Here is a 19967-nt window from a genome sequence, read left to right as displayed (position 1 = left end):
AGGACGGAAAAGGCTAAGTAGACTACCTTTTAGGCAGAAATGGGTGGACCAGTATTTTTAAACAGAAGGAAAAGAAGTGACATTTTTTGGGAAAGGCTGTTAGGCAACAAGGTAGATGCCGAATTAGCCTGTAAACTGCTATCGGCCGATCGGAACCTAATTTGAAGAAGCTTGCGAAGGGGGATGTAGCTCAGTGGTAGAGTGCACGCTTTGCATGTGTGAGGCCCCCGGTTCAATCCCCGCATCTCCACTTTGTCTTTATGCACATGGAATTACTGCAAAGCTGTGTCTCTCAATCTCTTCCCGCGTAGCTCTTTCCGCGATAGTTAAATAAAGTCTGTCCGTTCCAGCAGGGAATTGGGAGAAAGCACACCACGTAGGGGATGTAGCTCAGTGGTAGAGCGCACGCTTCGCATGTGTGAGGTCCTGGGTTCAATCCCCAGCATCTCCATGGTTTTTGTTCATACGGATCCTACCAACTGGACGAAACTCAAGTCACGTGGCACACTTTGAAGCTGGCTTACGTGACCTCCTTGCACAGACCCTTATGCCAGTTTGCTGATTAGTACAATATACAACCCAAAAAGTCCAAACGTAAGGGAGCATTTAAGAAGCGTCACTACCTTAAGTAGCTTTCTTTGCCATTACCCGGGGTAGAGAAGGCTTTGGTGCCAAGTAATGCACCAAACTTCACAGCTACAGTTAAGCCACACCATATTTGCTGACTTGCTTTATTTTACCCGGTGAAACCATATATTTACACCAGGGGCCGATTTTGGACACTGGTTGTCATTAAACTGAGTTGCAGTGCAGCACTTGAACGTTGTGACAGGACGGAAAAGGCTAAGTAGACTACCTTTTTAGGCAGAAATGGGTGGACCAGTATTTTTAAACAGAAGGAAACGAAGTGACATTTTTTTTGGAAGGCTGTTTGGCAACAAGGTAGATGCCGAATTAGCCTGTAAACTGCTATCGGCCGATCGGAACCTAATTTGAAGAAGCTTGCGAAGGGGGATGTAGCTCAGTGGTAGAGCGCACGCTTTGCATGTGTGAGGCCCGGGTTCAATCCCCGGCATCTCCACTTTGTCTTTTATGCACATGGAATTACTGCAAAGCTGTGTCTCTCAATCTCTTCCCGCGTAGCTCTTTCCGCGATAGTTAAATAAAGTCTGTCCGTTCCAGCAGGGAATTGGGAGAAAGCACACCACGTAGGGGATGTAGCTCAGTGGTAGAGCGCACGCTTCGCATGTGTGAGGTCCTGGGTTCAATCCCCAGCATCTCCATGGTTTTTGTTCATACGGATCCTACCAACTGGACGAAACTCAAGTCACGTGGCACACTTTGAAGCTGGCTTACGTGACCTCCTTGCACAGACCCTTATGCCAGTTTGCTGATTAGTACAATATACACCCAAAAAGTCCAAACGTAAGGGAGCATTTAAGAAGCGTCACTAACTTAAGTAGCTTTCTTTGCCATTACCCGGGGTAGAGAAGGTTTTGGTGCCAAGTAATGCGCCAAACTTCACAGCTACAGTTAAGCCACACCATATTTGCTGACTTGCTTTATTTTACCCGGGAAACCATATCTTTACACCAGGGGCCGATTTTGGACACTGGGTTGTCATTAAACTGAGTTGCAGTGCAGCACTTGAAACGTGTGACAGGACGGAAAAGGCCTAAGTAGACTACCTTTTTAGGCAGAAATGGGTGACCAGTATTTTTAAACAGAAGGAAAAGAAGTGTCATTTTTTTTGGAAAGGCTGTTTGGCAACAAGGTAGATGCCGAATTAGCCTGTAAACTGCTATCGGCCGATCGGAACCTTCTTTGGAGAAGCTTGCGAAGGGGGTTGTAGCTCAGTGGTAGAGCGCACACGCTTTGCATGTGTGAGGCCCCGGGTTCAATCCCCGGCATCTCCAACTTTGTCTTTTATGCATATGGAATTACTGCAAAGCTGTGTCTCTCAATCTCTTCCGCCGTAGCTCTTTCCGCGATAGTTAAATAAAGTCTGTCCGTTCCAGCAGGGAATTGGGAGAAAGCACACCACGTAGGGGATTGTAGCTCAGTGGTAGAGGCGCACGCTTCGCATGTTGTGAGGTCCTGGGTTCAATCCCCAGCATCTCCATGGTTTTGGTTCATACGGATCCTACCAACTGGACGAAACTCAAGTCACGTGCACACTTTGAAGCTGGCTTACGTGACCTCCTTGCACAGACCCTTATGCCAGTTTGCTGATTAGTACAATATACACCCAAAAAGTCCAAACGTAAGGGAGCATTTAAGAAGCGTCACTACCTTAAGTAGCAATTTCTTTGCCATTACCCGGGGTAGAGAAGGCTTTGGTGCCAAGTAATGCACCAAACTTCACAGCTACAGTTAAGCCACAACATATTTGCTGACTTGCTTTATTTTACCCGGGAAACCATATCTTTACACCAGGGGCCGATTTTGGACACTGGGTTGTCATTAAACTGAGTTGCAGTGCAGCACTTGAAAACGTGTGACAGGACGGAAAAGGCTAAGTAGACTACCTTTTAGGCAGAAATGGGTGGACCAGTATTTTTAAACAGAAGGAAAAGAAGTGACATTTTTTTGGAAAGGCTGTTTGGCAACAAGGTAGATGCCGAATTAGCCTGTAAACTGCTATCGGCCGATCGGAACCTTCTTTGAAGAAGCTTGCGAAGGGGGATGTAGCTCAGTGGTAGAGCGCACGCTTTGCATGTGTGAGGCCCCGGGTTCAATCCGTGGCACACTTTGAAGCTGGCTTACGTGACCTCCTTGCACAGACCCTTATGCCAGTTTGCTGATTAGTACAATATACACCCAAAAAGTCCAAACGTAAGGGAGCATTTAAGAAGCGTCACTACCTTAAGTAGCTTTCTTTGCCATTACCCGGGGTAGAGAAGGCTTTGGTGCCAAGTAATGCGCCAAACTTCACAGCTACAGTTAAGCCACACCATATTTGCTGACTTGCTTTATTTTACCCGGGAAACCATATCTTTACACCAGGGGCCGATTTTGGACACTGGGTTGTCATTAAACTGAGTTGCAGTGCAGCACTTGAAACGTGTGACAGGACGGAAAAAGGCTAAGTAGACTACCTTTTTAGGCAGAAATGGGTGGACCAGTATTTTTAAACAGAAGGAAAGAAGTGACATTTTTTGGAAAGGCTGTTTGGCAACAAGGTAGATGCCGAATTAGCCTGTAAACTGCTATCGGCCGATCGGAACCTAATTGAAGAAGCTTGCGAAGGGGGATGTAGCTCAGTGGTAGAGCGCACGCTTTGCATGTGTGAGGCCCCGGGTTCAATCCCCGGCATCTCCACTTTGTCTTTTATGCACATGGAATTACTGCAAAGCTGTGTCTCTCAATCTCTTCCCGCGTAGCTCTTTCCGCGATAGTTAAATAAAGTCTGTCCGTTCCAGCAGGGAATTGGGAGAAAGCACACCACGTAGGGGATGTAGCTCAGTGGTAGAGCGCACGCTTCGCATGTGTGAGGTCCTGGGTTCAATCCCCAGCATCTCCATGGTTTTTGTTCATACGGATCCTACCAACTGGACGAAACTCAAGTCACGTGGCACACTTTGAAGCTGGCTTACGTGACCTCCTTGCACAGACCCTTATGCCAGTTTGCTGATTAGTACAATATACACCCAAAAAGTCCAAACGTAAGGGAGCATTTAAGAAGCGTCACTACCTTAAGTAGCTTTCTTTGCCATTACCCGGGGTAGAGAAGGCTTTGGTGCCAAGTAATGCACCAAACTTCACAGCTACAGTTAAGCCACACCATATTTGCTGACTTGCTTTATTTTACCCGGGAAACCATATCTTTACACCAGGGGCCGATTTTGGACACTGGGTTGTCATTAAACTGAGTTGCAGTGCAGCACTTGAAACGTGTGACAGGACGGAAAAGGCTAAGTAGACTACCTTTTTAGGCAGAAATGGGTGGACCAGTATTTTTAAACAGAAGGAAAAGAAGTGACATTTTTTTGGAAAGGCTGTTTGGCAACAAGGTATATGCCGAATTAGCCTGTAAACTGCTATCGGCCGATCGGAACCTAATTTGAAGAAGCTTGCAAATGGGGATGTAGCTCAGTGGTAGAGCGCACGCTTTGCATGTGTGAGGCCCCGGGTTCAATCCCCGGCATCTCCACTTTGTCTTTTATGCACATGGAATTACTGCAAAGCTGTGTCTCTCAATCTCTTCCCGCGTAGCTCTTTCCGCGATAGTTAAATAAAGTCTGTCCGTTCCAGCAGGGAATTGGGAGAAAGCACACCACGTAGGGGATGTAGCTCAGTGGTAGAGCGCACGCTTCGCATGTGTGAGGTCCTGGGTTCAATCCCCAGCATCTCCATGGTTTTTGTTCATACGATCCTACCAACTGGACGAAACTCAAGTCACGTGGCACACTTGAAGCTGGCTTACGTGACCTCCTTGCACAGACCCTTATGCCAGTTTGCTGATTAGTACAATATACACCCAAAAGTCCAAACGTAAGGGAGCATTTAAGAAGCGTCACTACCTTAAGTAGCTTTCTTTGCCATTACCCGGGGTAGAGAAGGCTTTGGTGCCAAGTAATGCGCCAAACTTCACAGCTACAGTTAAGCCACACCATATTTGCTGACTTGCTTTATTTTACCCGGGGAAACCATATCTTTACACCAGGGGCCGATTTTGGACACTGGGTTGTCATTAAACTGAGTTGCAGTGCAGCACTTGAAACGTGTGACAGGACGGAAAAGGCTAAGTAGACTACCTTTTTAGGCAGAAATGGGTGGACCAGTATTTTTAAACAGAAGGAAAGAAGTGACATTTTTTTGGAAAGGCTGTTTGGCAACAAGGTAGATGCCGAATTAGCCTGTAAACTGCTATCGGCCGATCGGAACCTAATTTGAAGAAGCTTGCGAAGGGGGATGTAGCTCAGTGGTAGAGCGCACGCTTTGCATGTGTGAGGCCCCGGGTTCAATCCCCTGCATCTCCACTTTGTCTTTTATGCACATGGAATTACTGCAAAGCTGTGTCTCTCAATCTCTTCCCGCGTAGCTCTTTCCGCGATAGTTAAATAAAGTCTGTCCGTTCCAGCAGGAATTGGGAGAAAGCACACCACGTAGGGGATGTAGCTCAGTGGTAGAGCGCACGCTTCGCATGTGTGAGGTCCTGGGTTCAATCCCCAGCATCTCCATGGTTTTTGTTCATACGGCTCCTACCAACTGGACGAAACTCAAGTCACGTGGCACACTTTGAAGCTGGCTTACGTGACCTCCTTGCACAGACCCTTATGCCAGTTTGCTGATTAGTACAATATACACCCAAAAAGTCCAAAACGTAAGGGAAGCATTTAAGAAGCGTCACTACCTTAAGTAGCTTTCTTTGCCATTACCCGGGGGTAGAGAAGGCTTTGGTGCCACGTAATGTCGCCAAACTTCACAGCTACAGTTAAGCCACACCATATTTGCTGACTTGCTTTATTTTACCCGGGAAACCATATCTTTACACCAGGGGCCGATTTTGGACACTGGGTTGTCATTAAACTGAGTTTGCAGTGCAGCACTTGAAAACGTGTGACAGGACGGAAAAGGCTAAGTAGACTACCTTTTTAGGCAGAAATGGGTGGACCAGTATTTTTAAACAGAAGGAAAGAAGTGACATTTTTTTGGAAAGGCTGTTTGGCAACAAGGTAGATGCCGAATTAGCCTGTAAACTGCTATCGGCCGATCGGAACCTAATTTGAGAAGCTTGCGAAGGGGGATGTAGCTCAGTGGTAGAGCGCACGCTTTGCATGTGTGAGGCCCCGGGTTCAATCCCCGGCATCTCCACTTTGTCTTTTATGCACATGGAATTACTGCAAGGCTGTGTCTCTCAATCTCTTACAGCGTAGCTCTTTCCGCGATAGTTAAATAAAGTCTGTCCGTTCCAGGAGGGAATTGGGAGAAAGCACACCACGTAGGGGATGTAGCTCAGTGGTAGAGCGCACGCTTCGCATGTGTGAGGTCCTGGGTTAAATCCCCAGCATCTCCATGGTTTTTGTTCATACGGATCCTACCAACTGGACAAAACTCAAGTCACGTGGCACACTTTGAAGCTGGCTTACGTGACCTCCTTGCACAGACCCTTATGCCAGTTTGCTGATTAGTACAATATACACCCAAAAAGTCCAAACGTAAGGGAGCATTTAAGAAGCGTCACTACCTTAAGTAGCTTTCTTTGCCATTACCCGGGGTAGAGAAGGCTTTGGTGCCAAGTAATGCAGCCAAACTTCACAGCTACAGTTAAGCCCACACCATATTTGCTGACTTGCTTTATTTTACCCGGGAAACCATATCTTTACACCAGGGGCCGATTTTGGACACTGGTTGTCATTAAACTGAGTTGCAGTGCAGCACTTGAAACGTGTGACAGGACGGAAAAGGCTAAGTAGACTACCTTTTTAGGCAGAAATGGGTGGACCAGTATTTTTAAACAGAAGGAAAAGAAGTGACATTTTTTTGGAAAGGCTGTTTGGCAACAAGGTAGATGCCGAATTAGCCTGTAAACTGCTATCGGCCGATCGGAACTAATTTGAAGAAGCTTGCGAAGGGGGATGTAGCTCAGTGGTAGAGCGCACGCTTGCATGTGTGAGGCCCCGGGTTCAATCCCCGGCATCTCCACTTTGTCTTTTATGCACATGGAATTACTGCAAAGCTGTGTCTCTCAATCTCTTCCCGCGTAGCTCTTTCCGCGATAGTTAAATAAAGTCTGTCCGTTCCAGCAGGGAATTGGGAGAAAGCACACCACGTAGGGCATGTAGCTCAGTGGTAGAGCGCACGCTTCGCATGTGTGAGGTCCTGAGTTCAATCCCCAGCATCTCCATGGTTTTCGTTCATACGGATCCTACCAACTGGACGAAACTCAAGTCACGTGGCACACTTTGAAGCTGGCTTACGTGACCTCCTTGCACAGACCCTTATGCCAGTTTGCTGATTAGTACAATATACACCAAAAAGTCCAAACGTAAGGGAGCATTTAAGAAGCGTCACTACCTTAAGTAGCTTTCTTTACCATTACCCGGGGTAGAGAAGGCTTTGGTGCCAAGTAATGCGCCAAACTTCACAGCTACAGTTAAGCCACACCATATTTGCTGACTTGCTTTATTTTACCCGGGAAACCATATCTTTACACCAGGGGCCGATTTTGGACACTGGGTTGTCATTAAACTGAGTTGCAGTGCAGCACTTGAAACGTGTGACAGGACGGAAAAGGCTAAGTAGACTACCTTTTTAGGCAGAAATGGGTGGACCAGTATTTTTAAACAGAAGGAAAAGAAGTGACATTTTTTTGGAAAGGCTGTTTGGCAACAAGGTAGATGCCGAATTAGCCTGTAAACTGCTATCGGCCGATCGGAACCTAAGCTTGAAGAAGCTTGCTTTGCATGTGTGAGGCCCCGGGTTCAATCCCCGGCATCTCCACTTTGTCTTTTATGCACATGGAATTACTCAAAGCTGGTCTCTCAATCTCTTCCCGCGTAGCGCGATAGTTAAATAAAGTCTGTCCGTTCCAGCAGGGAATTGGGAGAAAGCACACCACGTAGGGGATGTAGCTCAGTGGTAGAGCGCACGCTTCGCATGTGTGAGGTCCTGGGTTCAATCCCCAGCATCTCCATGGTTTTTGTTCATACGGATCCTACCAACTGGACGAAACTCAAGTCACGTGGCACACTTTGAAGCTGGCTTACGTGACCTCCTTGCACAGACCCTTATGCCAGTTTGCTGATTAGTACAATATACACCCAAAAAGTCCAAACGTAAGGGAGCATTTAAGAAGCGTCACTACCTTAAGTAGCTTTCTTTGCCATTACCCGGGGTAGAGAAGGCTTTGGTGCCAAGTAATGCGCCAAACTTCACAGCTACAGTTAAGCCACACCATATTTGCTGACTTGCTTTATTTTACCCGGGAAACCATATCTTTACACCAGGGGCCGATTTTGGACACTGGGTTGTCATTAAACTGAGTTGCAGTGCAGCACTTGAAACGTGTGACAGGACGGAAAAGGCTAAGTAGACTACCTTTTTAGGCAGAAATGGGTGGACCAGTATTTTTAAACAGAAGGAAAAGAAGTGACATTTTTTTGGAAAGGCTGTTTGGCAACAAGGTAGATGCCGAATTAGCCTGTAAACTGCTATCGGCCGATCGGAACCTAATTTGAAGAAGCTTGCGAAGGGGGATGTAGCTCAGTGGTAGAGCGCACGCTTTGCATGTGTGAGGCCCCGGGTTCAATCCCCGGCATCTCCACTTTGTCTTTTATGCACATGGAATTACTGCAAAGCTGTGTCTCTCAATCTCTTCCCGCGTAGCTCTTTCCGCGATAGTTAAATAAAGTCTGTCCGTTCCAGCAGGGAATTGGGAGAAAGCACACCACGTAGGGGATGTAGCTCAGTGGTAGAGCGCACGCTTCGCATGTGTGAGGTCCTGGGTTCAATCCCCAGCATCTCCATGGTTTTTGTTCATACGGATCCTACCAACTGGACGAAACTCAAGTCACGTGGCACACTTTGAAGCTGGCTTACGTGACCTCCTTGCACAGACCCTTATGCCAGTTTGCTGATTAGTACAATATACACCCAAAAAGTCCAAACGTAAGGGAGCATTTAAGAAGCGTCACTACCTTAAGTAGCTTTCTTTGCCATTACCCGGGTAGAGAAGGCTTTGGTGCCAAGTAATGCGCCAAACTTCACAGCTACAGTTAAGCCACACCATATTTGCTGACTTGCTTTATTTTACCCGGGAAACCATATCTTTACACCAGGGGCCGATTTTGGACACTGGGTTGTCATTAAACTGAGTTGCAGTGCAGCACTTGAAACGTGTGACAGGACGGAAAAGGCTAAGTAGACTACCTTTTTAGGCAGAAATGGGTGGACCAGTATTTTTAAACAGAAGGAAAAGAAGTGACATTTTTTTGGAAAGGCTGTTTGGCAACAAGGTAGATGCCGAATTAGCCTGTAAACTGCTATCGGCCGATCGGAACCTAATTTGAAGAAGCTTGCGAAGGGGGATGTAGCTCAGTGGTAGAGCGCACGCTTTGCATGTGTGAGGCCCCGGGTTCAATCCCCGGCATCTCCACTTTGTCTTTTATGCACATGGAATTACTGCAAAGCTGTGTCTCTCAATCTCTTCCCGCGTAGCTCTTTCCGCGATAGTTAAATAAAGTCTGTCCGTTCCAGCAGGGAATTGGGAGAAAGCACACCACGTAGGGGATGTAGCTCAGTGGTAGAGCGCACGCTTCGCATGTGTGAGGTCCTGGGTTCAATCCCCAGCATCTCCATGGTTTTTGTTCATACGGATCCTACCAACTGGACGAAACTCAAGTCACGTGGCACACTTTGAAGCTGGCTTACGTGACCTCCTTGCACAGACCCTTATGCCAGTTTGCTGATTAGTACAATATACACCCAAAAAGTCCAAACGTAAGGGAGCATTTAAGAAGCGTCACTACCTTAAGTAGCTTTCTTTGCCATTACCCGGGGTAGAGAAGGCTTTGGTGCCAAGTAATGCGCCAAACTTCACAGCTACAGTTAAGCCACACCATATTTGCTGACTTGCTTTATTTTACCCGGGAAACCATATCTTTACACCAGGGGCCGATTTTGGACACTGGGTTGTCATTAAACTGAGTTGCAGTGCAGCACTTGAAACGTGTGACAGGACGGAAAAGGCTAAGTAGACTACCTTTTTAGGCAGAAATGGGTGGACCAGTATTTTTAAACAGAAGGAAAAGAAGTGACATTTTTTTGGAAAGGCTGTTTGGCAACAAGGTAGATGCCGAATTAGCCTGTAAACTGCTATCGGCCGATCGGTGAAGAAGCTTGCGAAGGGGGATGTAGCTCAGTGGTAGAGCGCACGCTTTGCATGTGTGAGGCCCCGGGTTCAATCCCCGGCATCTCCACTTTGTCTTTTATGCACATGGAATTACTGCAAAGCTGTGTCTCTCAATCTCTTCCCGCGTAGCTCTTTCCGCGATAGTTAAATAAAGTCTGTCCGTTCCAGCAGGGAATTGGGAGAAAGCACACCACGTAGGGGATGTAGCTCAGTGGTAGAGCGCACGCTTCGCATGTGTGAGGTCCTGGGTTCAATCCCCAGCATCTCCATGGTTTTTGTTCATACGGATCCTACCAACTGGACGAAACTCAAGTCACGTGGCACACTTTGAAGCTGGCTTACGTGACCTCCTTGCACAGACCCTTATGCCAGTTTGCTGATTAGTACAATATACACCCAAAAAGTCCAAACGTAAGGAGCATTTAAGAAGCGTCACTACCTTAAGTAGCTTTCTTTGCCATTACCCGGGGTAGAGAAGGCTTTGGTGCCAAGTATGCGCCAAACTTCACAGCTACAGTTAAGCCACACCATATTTGCTGACTTGCTTTATTTTACCCCGGGAAACCATATCTTTTACACCAGGGGCCGATTTTGGACACTGGGTTGTCATTAAACTGAGTTGCAGTGCAGCACTTGAAACGTGTGACAGGACGGAAAAGGCTAAGTAGACTACCTTTTTAGGCAGAAATGGGTGGACCAGTATTTTTTAAACAGAAGGAAAAGAAGTGACATTTTTTTGGAAAGGCTGTTTGGCAACAAGGTAGATGCCGAATTAGCCTGTAAAACTGCTATCGGCCGATCGGAACCTTCTTTGGAGAAGCTTGCGAAGGGGGATGTAGCTCAGTGGTAGAGCGCACGCTTTGCATGTGTGAGGCCCCGGGTTCAATCCCCGGCATCTCCACTTTGTCTTTTATGACATGGAATTACTGCAAAGCTGTGTCTCTCAATCTCTTTCCCGCGTAGCTCTTTCCGCGATAGTTAAATAAAGTCTGTCCGTTCCAGCAGGGAATTGGGAGAAAGCACACCACGTAGGGATGTAGCTCAGTGGTAGAGCGCACGCTTCGCATGTGTGAGGTCCTGGGTTCAATCCCCAGCATCTCCATGGTTTTTGTTCATACGGATCCTACCAACTGGACGAAACTCAAGTCACGTGGCACACTTTGAAGCTGGCTTACGTGGACCTCCTTGCACAGACCCTTATGCCAGTTTGCTGATTAGTACAATATACACCCAAAAAGTCCAAACGTAAGGGAGCATTTAAGAAGCGTCACTACCTTAAGTAGCTTTCTTTGCCATTACCCGGGGTAGAGAAGGCTTTGGTGCCAAGTAATGCGCCAAACTTCACAGCTACAGTTAAGCCACACCATATTTGCTGACTTGCTTTATTTTACCCGGAAACCATATCTTTACACCAGGGGCCGATTTTGGACACTGGGTTGTCATTAAACTGAGTTGCAGTGCAGCACTTGAAACGTGTGACAGGACGGAAAAGGCTAAGTAGACTACCTTTTTAGGCAGAAATGGGTGGACCAGTATTTTTAAACAGAAGGAAAAGAAGTGACATTTTTTGGAAAGGCTGTTTGGCAACAAGGTAGATGCCGAATTAGCCTGTAAACTGCTATCGGCCGATCGGAACTAATTTGAAGAAGCTTGCGAAGGGGATGTAGCTCAGTGGTAGAGCGCACGCTTTGCATGTGTGAGGCCCCGGGTTCAATCCCCGGCATCTCCACTTTGTCTTTTATGCACATGGAATTACTGCAAAGCTGTGTCTCTCAATCTCTTCCCGCGTAGCTCTTTCCGCGATAGTTAATAAAGTCTGTCCGTTCCAGCAGGAATTGGGAGAAAGCACACCACGTAGGGGATGTAGCTCAGTGGTAGAGCGCACGCTTCGCATGTGTGAGGTCCTGGGTTCAATCCCCAGCATCTCCATGGTTTTTGTTCATACGGATCCTACCAACTGGACGAAACTCAAGTCACGTGGCACACTTTGAAGCTGGCTTACGTGACCTCCTTGCACAGACCCTTATGCCAGTTTGCTGATTAGTACAATATACACCCAAAAAGTCCAAACGTAAGGGAGCATTTAAGAAGCGTCACTACCTTAAGTAGCTTTCTTTGCCATTACCCAGGGTAGAGAAGGCTTTGGTGCCAAGTAATGCGCCAAACTTCACAGCTACAGTTAAGCCACACCATATTTGCTGACTTGCTTTATTTTACCGGGAAACCATATCTTTACACCAGGGGCCGATTTTGGACACTGGGTTGTCATTAAACTGAGTTGCAGTGCAGCACTTGAAACGTCGTGACAGGACGGAAAAGGCTAAGTAGACTACCTTTTTAGGCAGAAATGGGTGGACCAGTATTTTTAAACAGAAGGAAAGAAGTGACATTTTTTTGGAAAGGCTGTTTGGCAACAAGGTAGATGCCGAATTAGCCTGTAAACTGCTATCGGCCGATCGGAACCTTACTTTGAGAAGCTTTGCGAAGGGGGATGTAGCTCAGTGGTAGAGCGCAGGCTTTGCATGTGTGAGGCCCGGGTTTCAATCCCCGGCATCTCCACTTTGTCTTTTATGCACATGGAATTACTGCAAAGCTGTGTTCTCTCAATCTCTTTCCCGCGTTAGCTCTTTCCGCTGATAGTTAAATAAAGTCTGTCCGTTTCCAGCAGGGAATTGGGAGAAAGCACACCACGTAGGGGATGTAGCTCAGTGGTAGAGCGCACCGCTTCGCATGTTGTGAGGTCCTGGGTTCAATCCCCAGCATCTCCATGGTTTGTGTTCATACGGATCCTACCAACTGGACGAAACTCAAGTCACGTGGCACACTTTGAAGCTGGCTTACGTGACCTCCTTGCACAGTACCCTTATGCCAGTTTGCTGATTAGTACAATATACACCCAAAAAGTCCAAACGTAAGGGAGCATGTAAGAAGCGTCACTACCTTAAGTAGCTTTCTTTGCCATTACCCGGGGTAGAGAAGGCTTTGGTGCCAAGTAATGCGCCAAACTTCACAGCTACAGTTAAGCCACACCATATTTGCTGACTTGCTTTATTTTACCCGGGAAACCATATCTTTACACCAGGGGCCGATTTTGGACACTGGGTTGTCATTAAACTGAGTTTGCAGTGCAGTCACTTGAAACGTGTGACAGGACGGAAAAGGCTAAGTAGACTACCGTTTTAGGCAGAAATGGGTGGACCAGTATTTTTAAACAGAAGGAAACGAAGTGACATTTTTTTGGAAAGGCTGTTGGCAACAAGGTAGATGCCGAATTAGCCTGTAAACTGCTATCGCCGATCGGAACCTTCTTTGGAGAAGCTTGCGAAGGGGGATGTAGCTCAGGTGGTAGAGCGCACGCTTTGCATGTGTGAGGCCCCGGGTTCAATCCCCGGCATCTCCACTTTGTCTTTTATGCACATGGAATTACTGCAAAGCTGTGTCTCTCAATCTCTTCCCGCGTAGCTCTTTCCGCGATAGTTAAATAAAGTCTGTCCGTTCCAGCAGGGAATTGGGAGAAAGCACACCACGTAGGGGATGTAGCTCAGTGGTAGAGCGCACAGCTTCGCATGTGTGAGGTCCTGGGTTCAATCCCCAGCATCTCCATGGTTTTTGTTCATACGGATCCTACCAACTGGACGAAACTCAAGTCACGTGGCACACTTTGAAGCTTGCTTACGTGACCTCCTTGCACAGACCCTTATGCCAGTTGCTGATTAGTACAATATACACCCAAAAAGTCCAAACGTAAGGGAGCATTTAAGAAGCGTCACTACCTTAAGTAGCTTTCTTTGCCATTACCCGGGGTAGAGAAGGCTTTGGTGCCAAGTAATGCGCCAAACTTCACAGCTACAAGTTTAAGCCACACCATATTTGCTGACTTGCTTTATTTTACCCGGGAAACCATATCTTTAACACCAGGGGCCGATTTTGGACACTGGGTTGTCATTAAACTGAGTTGCAGTGCAGCACTTGAAACGTGTGACAGGACGGAAAGGCTAAGTAGACTACCTTTTTAGGCAGAAATGGGTGGACCAGTATTTTTTAAACAGAAGGAAAAGAAGTGGACATTTTTTTTGGAAAGGCTGTTTGGCAACAAGGTAGATGCCGAATTAGCCTGTAAACTGCTATCGGCCGATCGGAACCTAATTTGAAGAAGCTTTGCGAAGGGGGATGTAGCTCAGTGGTAGAGCGCACGCTTTGCATGTGTGAGGGCCCCGGGTTTCAATCCCGGCATCTCCACTTTGTCTTTTATGCACATGGAATTACTGCAAAGCTGTGTCTCTCAATCTCTTCCCGCGTAGCTCTTTCCGCGATAGTTAAATAAAGTCTGTCCGTTCCAGCAGGGAATTGGGAGAAAGCACACCACGTAGGGGATGTAGCTCAGTGGTAGAGCGCACGCTTCGCATGTGTGAGGTCCTGGGTTCAATCCCCAGCATCTCCATGGTTTTTGTTCATACGGATCCTACCAACTGGACGAAACTCAAGTCACGTGGCACACTTTGAAGCTGGCTTACGTGACCTCCTGCACAGACCCTTATGCAGTTTGCTGATTAGTACAATATACACCCAAAAGTCCAAACGTAAGGGAGCATTTAAGAAGCGTCACTACCTTAAGTAGCTTTCTTTGCCATTACCCGGGGTAGAGAAGGCTTTGGTGCCAAGTAATGCGCCAAACTTCACAGCTACAGTTAAGCCACACCATATTTGCTGACTTGCTTTATTTTACCCGGGAAACCATATCTTACACCAGGGGCCGATTTTGGACACGGGTGTCATTAAACTGAGTTGCAGTGCAGCACTTGAAACGTGTGACAGGACGGAAAAGGCTAAGTAGACTACCTTTTAGGCAGAAAATGGGGTGGACCAGTATTTTTAAACAGAAGGAAAAGAAGTGACATTTTTTGGAAAGGCTTGTTTGGCAACAAGGTAGATGCCGAATTAGCCTGTAAACTGCTATCGGCCGCTCGGAACCTTCTTTGGAGAAGCTTGCGAAGGGGGATGTAGCTCAGTGGTAGAGCGCACGCTTTGCATGTGTGAGGCCCCGGGTTCAATCCCCCGGCATCTCCACTTTGTCTTTTATGCACATGGAATTACTGCAAAGCTGTGTCTCTCAATCTCTTCCCGCGTAGCTCTTTTCCGCGATAGTTAAATAAAGTCTGTCCGTTCCAGCAGGGAATTGGGAGAAAGCACACCACGTAGGGGATGTAGCTCAGTGGTAGAGCGCACGCTTCGCATGATATGAGGTCCTGGTTCAATCCCCAGCATCTCCATGGTTTTTGTTCATACGGATCCTACCAACTGGACGAAACTCAAGTCACGTGGCACACTTTGAAGCTGGCTTACGTGACCTCCTTGCACAGACCCTTATGCCAGTTTGCTGATTAGTACAATATACACCCAAAAAGTCCAACGTAAGGGAGCATTTAAGAAGCGTCACTACCTTAAGTAGCTTTCTTTGCATTACCCGGGGTAGAGAAGGCTTTGGTGCCAAGTAATGCGCCAAACTTCACAGCTACAGTTAAGCCACACCATATTTGCTGACTTGCTTTATTTTACCCCGGGAAACCATATCTTTACACCAGGGGCCGATTTTGGACACTGGGTTGTCATTAAACTGAGTTGCAGTGCAGCACTTGAACGTGTGACAGGATGGAAAAGGCTAAGTAGAATACCTTTTTAGGCAGAAATGGGTAGACCAGTATTTTTATAACAGAAGGAAAGAAGTGACAATTTTTTTGGAAAGGCTGTTTGGGCAAACAAGGTAGATGCCGAATTAGCCTGTAAACTGCTATCTGGCCGATCGGAACCTAATTTGAAGAAGCTTGCGAAGGGGGATGTAGCTCAGTGGTAGAGCGCACGCTTTGCAGGTGTGAGGCCCGGGTTCAATCCCCGGCATCTCCACTTTGTCTTTTATGCACATGGAATTACTGCAAAGCTGTGTCTCTCAATCTCTTCCCGCGTAGCTCTTTCCGCGATAGTTAAATAAAGTCTTGTCCGTTCCAGCAGGGAATTGGGAGAAGAAGCACACCACGTAGGGGATGTAGCTCAGTGGTAGAGCGCACGCTTCGCATGTGTGAGGTCCTGGGTTCAATCCCCAGCATCTCCATGGTTTTTGTTCATACGGATCCTACCAACTGGACGAAACTCAAGTCACGTGGCACACTTTGAAGCTGGCTTACGTGACCTCCTTGCACAGACCCTTATGCCAGTTTGCTGATTAGTACAATATACACCCAAAAAGTCCAAACGTAAGGGAGCATTTAAGAAGCGTCACTACCTTAAGTAGCTTTCTTTGCCATTACCCAGGGTAGAGAAGGCTTTGGTGCCAAGTAATGCGCCAAACTTCACAGCTACAGTTAAGCCACACCATATTTGCTGACTTGATTTATTTTACCCGGGAAACCATATCTTTACACCAGGGGCCGATTTTGGACCACTGGGTTGTCATTAAACTGAGTTGCAGTGGCAGCACTTGAAACGTGTGACAGGACGGAAAAGGCTAAGTAGACTACCTTTTTAGGCAGAAATGGGTGGACCAGTATTTTTAAACAGAAGGAAAAAGAAGTGACATTTTTTTGGAAAGGCTTGTTTGGCAACAAGGTAGATGCCGAATTAGCCTGTAAACTGCTATCGGCCGATCGGGAACCTAATTTGAAGAAGCTTGCGATAGGGGGATGTAGCTCAGTGGTAGAGCGCACGCTTTGCATGTGTGAGGCCCCGGGTTCAATCCCCGGCATCTCCACTTTGTCTTTTATGCACATGGAATTACTGCAAAAGCTGTGTCTCTCAATCTCTTCCCGCGTAGCTCTTTCCGCGATAGTTAAATAAAGTCTGTCCGTTCCAGCAGGGAATTGGGAGAAAGCACACCACGTAGGGATGTAGCTCAGTGGTAGAGCGCACGCTTCGCATGTGTGAGGTCCTGGGTTCAATCCCCAGCATCTCCATGGTTTTTGTTCATACGGATCCTACCAACTGGACGAAACTCAAGTCACGTGGCACACTTGAAGCTGGCTTACGTGACCTCCTTGCACAGACCCTTATGCCAGTTTTGCTGATTAGTACAATATACACCCAAAAAGTCCAAACGTAAGGGAGCATTTAAGAAGCGTCACTACCTAAGTAGCTTTCTTTGCCATTACCCGGGGTAGAGAAGGCTTTGGTGCCAAGTAATGCGCCAAACTTCACAGCTACAGTTAAGCCACACCATATTTGCTGACTTGCTTTATTTTACCCGGGAAACCATATCTTTACACCAGGGGCCGATTTTGGACACTGGGGTTGTCATTAAACTGAGTTGCAGTGCAGCACTTGAAACGTGTGACAGGAAGGAAAAGGCTAAGTAGACTACCTTTTTAGGCAGAAATGGGTGGACCAGTATTTTAAACAGAAGGAAACGAAGTGACATTTTTTTGGAAAGGCTGTTTGGCAACAAGGTAGATGCCGAATTAGCCTGTAAACTGCTATCGGCCGATCGGAACCTAATTGAAGAAGCTTGCGAAGGGGGATGTAGCTCAGTGGTAGAGCGCACGCTTTGCATGTGTGAGGCCCCGGGTTCAATCCCCGGCATCTCCACTTTGTCTTTATGCACATGGAATTACTGCAAAGCTGTGTCTCTCAATCTCTTCCCGCGTAGCTCTTTCCGCGATAGTTAAATAAAGTCTGTCCGTTCAAGCAGGGAATTGGGAGAAAGCACACCACGTAGGGGATGTAGCTCAGTGGTAGAGCGCACGCTTCGCATGTGTGAGGTCCTGGGTTCAATCCCCAGCATCTCCATGGTTTTTGTTCATACGGATCCTACCAACTGGACGAACTCAAGTCACGTGGCCCACTTTGAAGCTGGCTTACGTGACCTCCTTGCACAGACCCTTATGCCAGTTTGCTGATTAGTACAATATACACCCAAAAAGTCCAAACGTAAGGGAGCATTTAAGAAGCGTCACTACCTTAAGTAGCTTTCTTTGCCATTTACCTGGGGTAGAGAAGGCTTTGGTGCCAAGTAATGCGCCAAACTTCACAGCTACAGTTAAGCCACACCATATTTGCTGACTTGCTTTATTTTACCCGGGAAACCATATCTTTACACCAGGGGCCGATTTTGGACACTGGGTTGTCATTAAACTGAGTTGCAGTGCAGCACTTGAAACGGTGACAGGACGGAAAAGGCTAAGTAGACTACCTTTTTAGGCAGAAATGGGTGGACCAGTATTTTAAACAGAAGGAAACGAAGTGACATTTTTTGGAAAGGCTGTTTGGCAACAAGGTAGATGCCGAATTAGCCTGTAAAACTGCTATCGGCCGATTCGGAACCTTCTTTGGAGAAGCTTGCGAAGGGGGATGTAGCTCAGTGGTAGAGCGCACGCTTTGCATGTGTGAGGCCCCGGGTTCAATCCCCGGCATCTCCACTTTGTCTTTTATGCACATGGAATTACTGCAAAGCTGTGTCTCTCAATCTCTTCTTCCCGCGTAGCTCTTTCCGCGAAGTTAAATAAAGTCTGTCCGTTCCAGCAGGGAATTGGGAGAAAGCACACCACGTAGGGGATGTAGCTCAGTGGTAGAGCGCACGCTTCGCATGTGTGAGGTCCTGGGTTCAATCCCCAGCATCTCCATGGTTTTTTGTTCATACGGATCCTACCAACTGGACGAACTCAAGTCACGTGGCACACTTTGAAGCTGGCTTACGTGACCTCCTTGCACAGACCCTTATGCCAGTTGCTGATTAGTACAATATACACCCAAAAAGTCCAAACGTAAGGGAGCATTTAAGAAGCGTCACTACCTTAAGTAGCTTTTCTTTGCCATTACCCGGGGTTAGAGAAGGCTTTTGGTGCCAAGTAATGCGCAAAACTTCACAGCTACAATTAAGCCACACCATATTTGCTGACTTGCTTTATTTTACCCGGGAAACCATATCTTACACCAGGGGCCGATTTTGGGACACTGGGTTGTCATTAAACTGAGTTGCAGTGCAGCACTTGAAACGTGTGACAGGACGGAAAAGGCTAAGTAGACTACCTTTTTAGGCAGAAATGGGTGGACCAGTATTTTTTAAACAGAAGGAAAAGAAGTGACATTTTTTTGGAAAGGCTGTTTGGCAACAAGGTAGATGCCGAATTAGCCTGTAAACTGCTATCGGCCGATCGGAACCCTAATTTGAAGAAGCTTGCGAAGGGGGATGTAGCTCAGTGGTAGAGCGCACGCTTTGCATGTGTGAGGCCCCGGGTTCAATCCCCGGCATCTCCACTTTGTCTTTTATGCACATGGAATTACTGCAAAGCTGTGTCTCTCAATCTCTTCCCGCGTAGCTCTTGTCCGCGATAGTTAAATAAAGTCTGTCCGTTCCAGCAGGGAATTGGGAGGAAAGCACACCACGTAGGGGATGTAGCTCAGTGGTAGAGCGCACGCTTCGCATGTGTGAGGTCCTGGGTGCAATCCCCAGCATCTCCATGGTTTTTGTTCATACAGATCCTACCAACTGGACGAAACTCAAGTCACGTGGCACACCTTTGAAGCTGGCTTACGTGACCTCCTTGCACAGACCCTTATGCCAGTTTGCTGATTAGTACAATATACACCAAAAAGTCCAAACGTAAGGGAGCATTTAAGAAGCGTCACTACCTTAAGTAGCTTTCTTTGCCATTACCTGGGGTAGAGAAGGCTTTGGTGCCAAGTAATGCGCCAAACTTCACAGCTACAGTTAAGCCACACCATATTTGCTGACTTGCTTTATTTTACCCTGGAAACCATATCTTTACACCAGGGGCCGATTTTGGACACTGGGTTGTCATTAAACTGAGTTGCAGTGCAGCACTTGAAACGTGTGACAGGACGGAAAAGGCTAAGTAGACTACCTTTTAGGCAGAAATGGGTGGACCAGTATTTTTAAACAGAAGGAAACGAAGTGACATTTTTTTGGAAAGGCTGTTTTGGCAACAAGGTAGATGCCGAATTAGCCTGTAAACTGCTATCGGCCGATCGGAACCTTCTTTGGAGAAGCTTGCGAAGGGGGATGTAGCTCAGTGGTAGAGCGCACGCTTTGCATGTGTGTGGCCCCGGGTTCAATCCCCGGCATCTCCACTTTGTCTTTTATGCACATGGAATTACTGCAAAGCTG

General features: G+C 47.1%; 35 non-coding genes across 35 annotated transcripts; all 35 read left to right on the top strand.

The window, feature by feature from the left end:
• The first annotated feature begins 379 nt into the window (after positions 1–379).
• Positions 380–451, top strand: TRNAA-CGC (transfer RNA alanine (anticodon CGC)). The gene has a single exon. It is a non-coding gene; the product is annotated as a tRNA-Ala (tRNA).
• Positions 452–1010: 559 nt separating this feature from the next.
• Positions 1011–1081, top strand: TRNAA-UGC (transfer RNA alanine (anticodon UGC)). The gene has a single exon. It is a non-coding gene; the product is annotated as a tRNA-Ala (tRNA).
• A 130-nt stretch (positions 1082–1211) lies between these two features.
• TRNAA-CGC (transfer RNA alanine (anticodon CGC)) lies at positions 1212–1283 on the top strand. The gene has a single exon. It is a non-coding gene; the product is annotated as a tRNA-Ala (tRNA).
• A 1966-nt stretch (positions 1284–3249) lies between these two features.
• Positions 3250–3321, top strand: TRNAA-UGC (transfer RNA alanine (anticodon UGC)). The gene has a single exon. It is a non-coding gene; the product is annotated as a tRNA-Ala (tRNA).
• Positions 3322–3451: 130 nt separating this feature from the next.
• TRNAA-CGC (transfer RNA alanine (anticodon CGC)) lies at positions 3452–3523 on the top strand. The gene has a single exon. It is a non-coding gene; the product is annotated as a tRNA-Ala (tRNA).
• Positions 3524–4081: 558 nt separating this feature from the next.
• On the top strand, positions 4082–4153 carry TRNAA-UGC (transfer RNA alanine (anticodon UGC)). The gene has a single exon. It is a non-coding gene; the product is annotated as a tRNA-Ala (tRNA).
• Positions 4154–4283: 130 nt separating this feature from the next.
• Positions 4284–4355, top strand: TRNAA-CGC (transfer RNA alanine (anticodon CGC)). The gene has a single exon. It is a non-coding gene; the product is annotated as a tRNA-Ala (tRNA).
• A 555-nt stretch (positions 4356–4910) lies between these two features.
• TRNAA-UGC (transfer RNA alanine (anticodon UGC)) lies at positions 4911–4982 on the top strand. Its single transcript has one exon. It is a non-coding gene; the product is annotated as a tRNA-Ala (tRNA).
• Positions 4983–5111: 129 nt separating this feature from the next.
• On the top strand, positions 5112–5183 carry TRNAA-CGC (transfer RNA alanine (anticodon CGC)). The gene has a single exon. It is a non-coding gene; the product is annotated as a tRNA-Ala (tRNA).
• A 562-nt stretch (positions 5184–5745) lies between these two features.
• Positions 5746–5817, top strand: TRNAA-UGC (transfer RNA alanine (anticodon UGC)). The gene has a single exon. It is a non-coding gene; the product is annotated as a tRNA-Ala (tRNA).
• Positions 5818–5947: 130 nt separating this feature from the next.
• Positions 5948–6019, top strand: TRNAA-CGC (transfer RNA alanine (anticodon CGC)). The gene has a single exon. It is a non-coding gene; the product is annotated as a tRNA-Ala (tRNA).
• Positions 6020–7567: 1548 nt separating this feature from the next.
• Positions 7568–7639, top strand: TRNAA-CGC (transfer RNA alanine (anticodon CGC)). The gene has a single exon. It is a non-coding gene; the product is annotated as a tRNA-Ala (tRNA).
• Positions 7640–8197: 558 nt separating this feature from the next.
• TRNAA-UGC (transfer RNA alanine (anticodon UGC)) lies at positions 8198–8269 on the top strand. Its single transcript has one exon. It is a non-coding gene; the product is annotated as a tRNA-Ala (tRNA).
• Positions 8270–8399: 130 nt separating this feature from the next.
• TRNAA-CGC (transfer RNA alanine (anticodon CGC)) lies at positions 8400–8471 on the top strand. The gene has a single exon. It is a non-coding gene; the product is annotated as a tRNA-Ala (tRNA).
• A 557-nt stretch (positions 8472–9028) lies between these two features.
• On the top strand, positions 9029–9100 carry TRNAA-UGC (transfer RNA alanine (anticodon UGC)). Its single transcript has one exon. It is a non-coding gene; the product is annotated as a tRNA-Ala (tRNA).
• A 130-nt stretch (positions 9101–9230) lies between these two features.
• Positions 9231–9302, top strand: TRNAA-CGC (transfer RNA alanine (anticodon CGC)). Its single transcript has one exon. It is a non-coding gene; the product is annotated as a tRNA-Ala (tRNA).
• Positions 9303–9851: 549 nt separating this feature from the next.
• TRNAA-UGC (transfer RNA alanine (anticodon UGC)) lies at positions 9852–9923 on the top strand. Its single transcript has one exon. It is a non-coding gene; the product is annotated as a tRNA-Ala (tRNA).
• A 130-nt stretch (positions 9924–10053) lies between these two features.
• Positions 10054–10125, top strand: TRNAA-CGC (transfer RNA alanine (anticodon CGC)). Its single transcript has one exon. It is a non-coding gene; the product is annotated as a tRNA-Ala (tRNA).
• A 560-nt stretch (positions 10126–10685) lies between these two features.
• Positions 10686–10757, top strand: TRNAA-UGC (transfer RNA alanine (anticodon UGC)). The gene has a single exon. It is a non-coding gene; the product is annotated as a tRNA-Ala (tRNA).
• Positions 10758–10886: 129 nt separating this feature from the next.
• On the top strand, positions 10887–10958 carry TRNAA-CGC (transfer RNA alanine (anticodon CGC)). Its single transcript has one exon. It is a non-coding gene; the product is annotated as a tRNA-Ala (tRNA).
• Positions 10959–11513: 555 nt separating this feature from the next.
• TRNAA-UGC (transfer RNA alanine (anticodon UGC)) lies at positions 11514–11585 on the top strand. Its single transcript has one exon. It is a non-coding gene; the product is annotated as a tRNA-Ala (tRNA).
• A 128-nt stretch (positions 11586–11713) lies between these two features.
• On the top strand, positions 11714–11785 carry TRNAA-CGC (transfer RNA alanine (anticodon CGC)). The gene has a single exon. It is a non-coding gene; the product is annotated as a tRNA-Ala (tRNA).
• Positions 11786–13183: 1398 nt separating this feature from the next.
• Positions 13184–13256, top strand: TRNAA-UGC (transfer RNA alanine (anticodon UGC)). Its single transcript has one exon. It is a non-coding gene; the product is annotated as a tRNA-Ala (tRNA).
• A 969-nt stretch (positions 13257–14225) lies between these two features.
• TRNAA-CGC (transfer RNA alanine (anticodon CGC)) lies at positions 14226–14297 on the top strand. Its single transcript has one exon. It is a non-coding gene; the product is annotated as a tRNA-Ala (tRNA).
• Positions 14298–14850: 553 nt separating this feature from the next.
• TRNAA-UGC (transfer RNA alanine (anticodon UGC)) lies at positions 14851–14923 on the top strand. Its single transcript has one exon. It is a non-coding gene; the product is annotated as a tRNA-Ala (tRNA).
• Positions 14924–15686: 763 nt separating this feature from the next.
• Positions 15687–15757, top strand: TRNAA-UGC (transfer RNA alanine (anticodon UGC)). Its single transcript has one exon. It is a non-coding gene; the product is annotated as a tRNA-Ala (tRNA).
• A 133-nt stretch (positions 15758–15890) lies between these two features.
• Positions 15891–15962, top strand: TRNAA-CGC (transfer RNA alanine (anticodon CGC)). Its single transcript has one exon. It is a non-coding gene; the product is annotated as a tRNA-Ala (tRNA).
• Positions 15963–16526: 564 nt separating this feature from the next.
• Positions 16527–16598, top strand: TRNAA-UGC (transfer RNA alanine (anticodon UGC)). The gene has a single exon. It is a non-coding gene; the product is annotated as a tRNA-Ala (tRNA).
• Positions 16599–16728: 130 nt separating this feature from the next.
• Positions 16729–16800, top strand: TRNAA-CGC (transfer RNA alanine (anticodon CGC)). The gene has a single exon. It is a non-coding gene; the product is annotated as a tRNA-Ala (tRNA).
• Positions 16801–17356: 556 nt separating this feature from the next.
• TRNAA-UGC (transfer RNA alanine (anticodon UGC)) lies at positions 17357–17428 on the top strand. The gene has a single exon. It is a non-coding gene; the product is annotated as a tRNA-Ala (tRNA).
• A 129-nt stretch (positions 17429–17557) lies between these two features.
• TRNAA-CGC (transfer RNA alanine (anticodon CGC)) lies at positions 17558–17629 on the top strand. The gene has a single exon. It is a non-coding gene; the product is annotated as a tRNA-Ala (tRNA).
• Positions 17630–18186: 557 nt separating this feature from the next.
• Positions 18187–18258, top strand: TRNAA-UGC (transfer RNA alanine (anticodon UGC)). The gene has a single exon. It is a non-coding gene; the product is annotated as a tRNA-Ala (tRNA).
• Positions 18259–18390: 132 nt separating this feature from the next.
• On the top strand, positions 18391–18462 carry TRNAA-CGC (transfer RNA alanine (anticodon CGC)). The gene has a single exon. It is a non-coding gene; the product is annotated as a tRNA-Ala (tRNA).
• Positions 18463–19024: 562 nt separating this feature from the next.
• Positions 19025–19096, top strand: TRNAA-UGC (transfer RNA alanine (anticodon UGC)). Its single transcript has one exon. It is a non-coding gene; the product is annotated as a tRNA-Ala (tRNA).
• Positions 19097–19858: 762 nt separating this feature from the next.
• On the top strand, positions 19859–19930 carry TRNAA-UGC (transfer RNA alanine (anticodon UGC)). The gene has a single exon. It is a non-coding gene; the product is annotated as a tRNA-Ala (tRNA).
• Positions 19931–19967: the final 37 nt, after the last annotated feature.

The sequence above is a fragment of the Dendropsophus ebraccatus genome, unplaced genomic scaffold (assembly GCF_027789765.1).
Source record: "Dendropsophus ebraccatus isolate aDenEbr1 unplaced genomic scaffold, aDenEbr1.pat pat_scaffold_799_ctg1, whole genome shotgun sequence".
Classification (NCBI taxonomy): domain Eukaryota; kingdom Metazoa; phylum Chordata; class Amphibia; order Anura; family Hylidae; genus Dendropsophus; species Dendropsophus ebraccatus.
The sequence above is the reverse complement of the archived record's forward strand: the minus strand, read 5'-3'. Positions and strand labels throughout refer to the sequence as shown.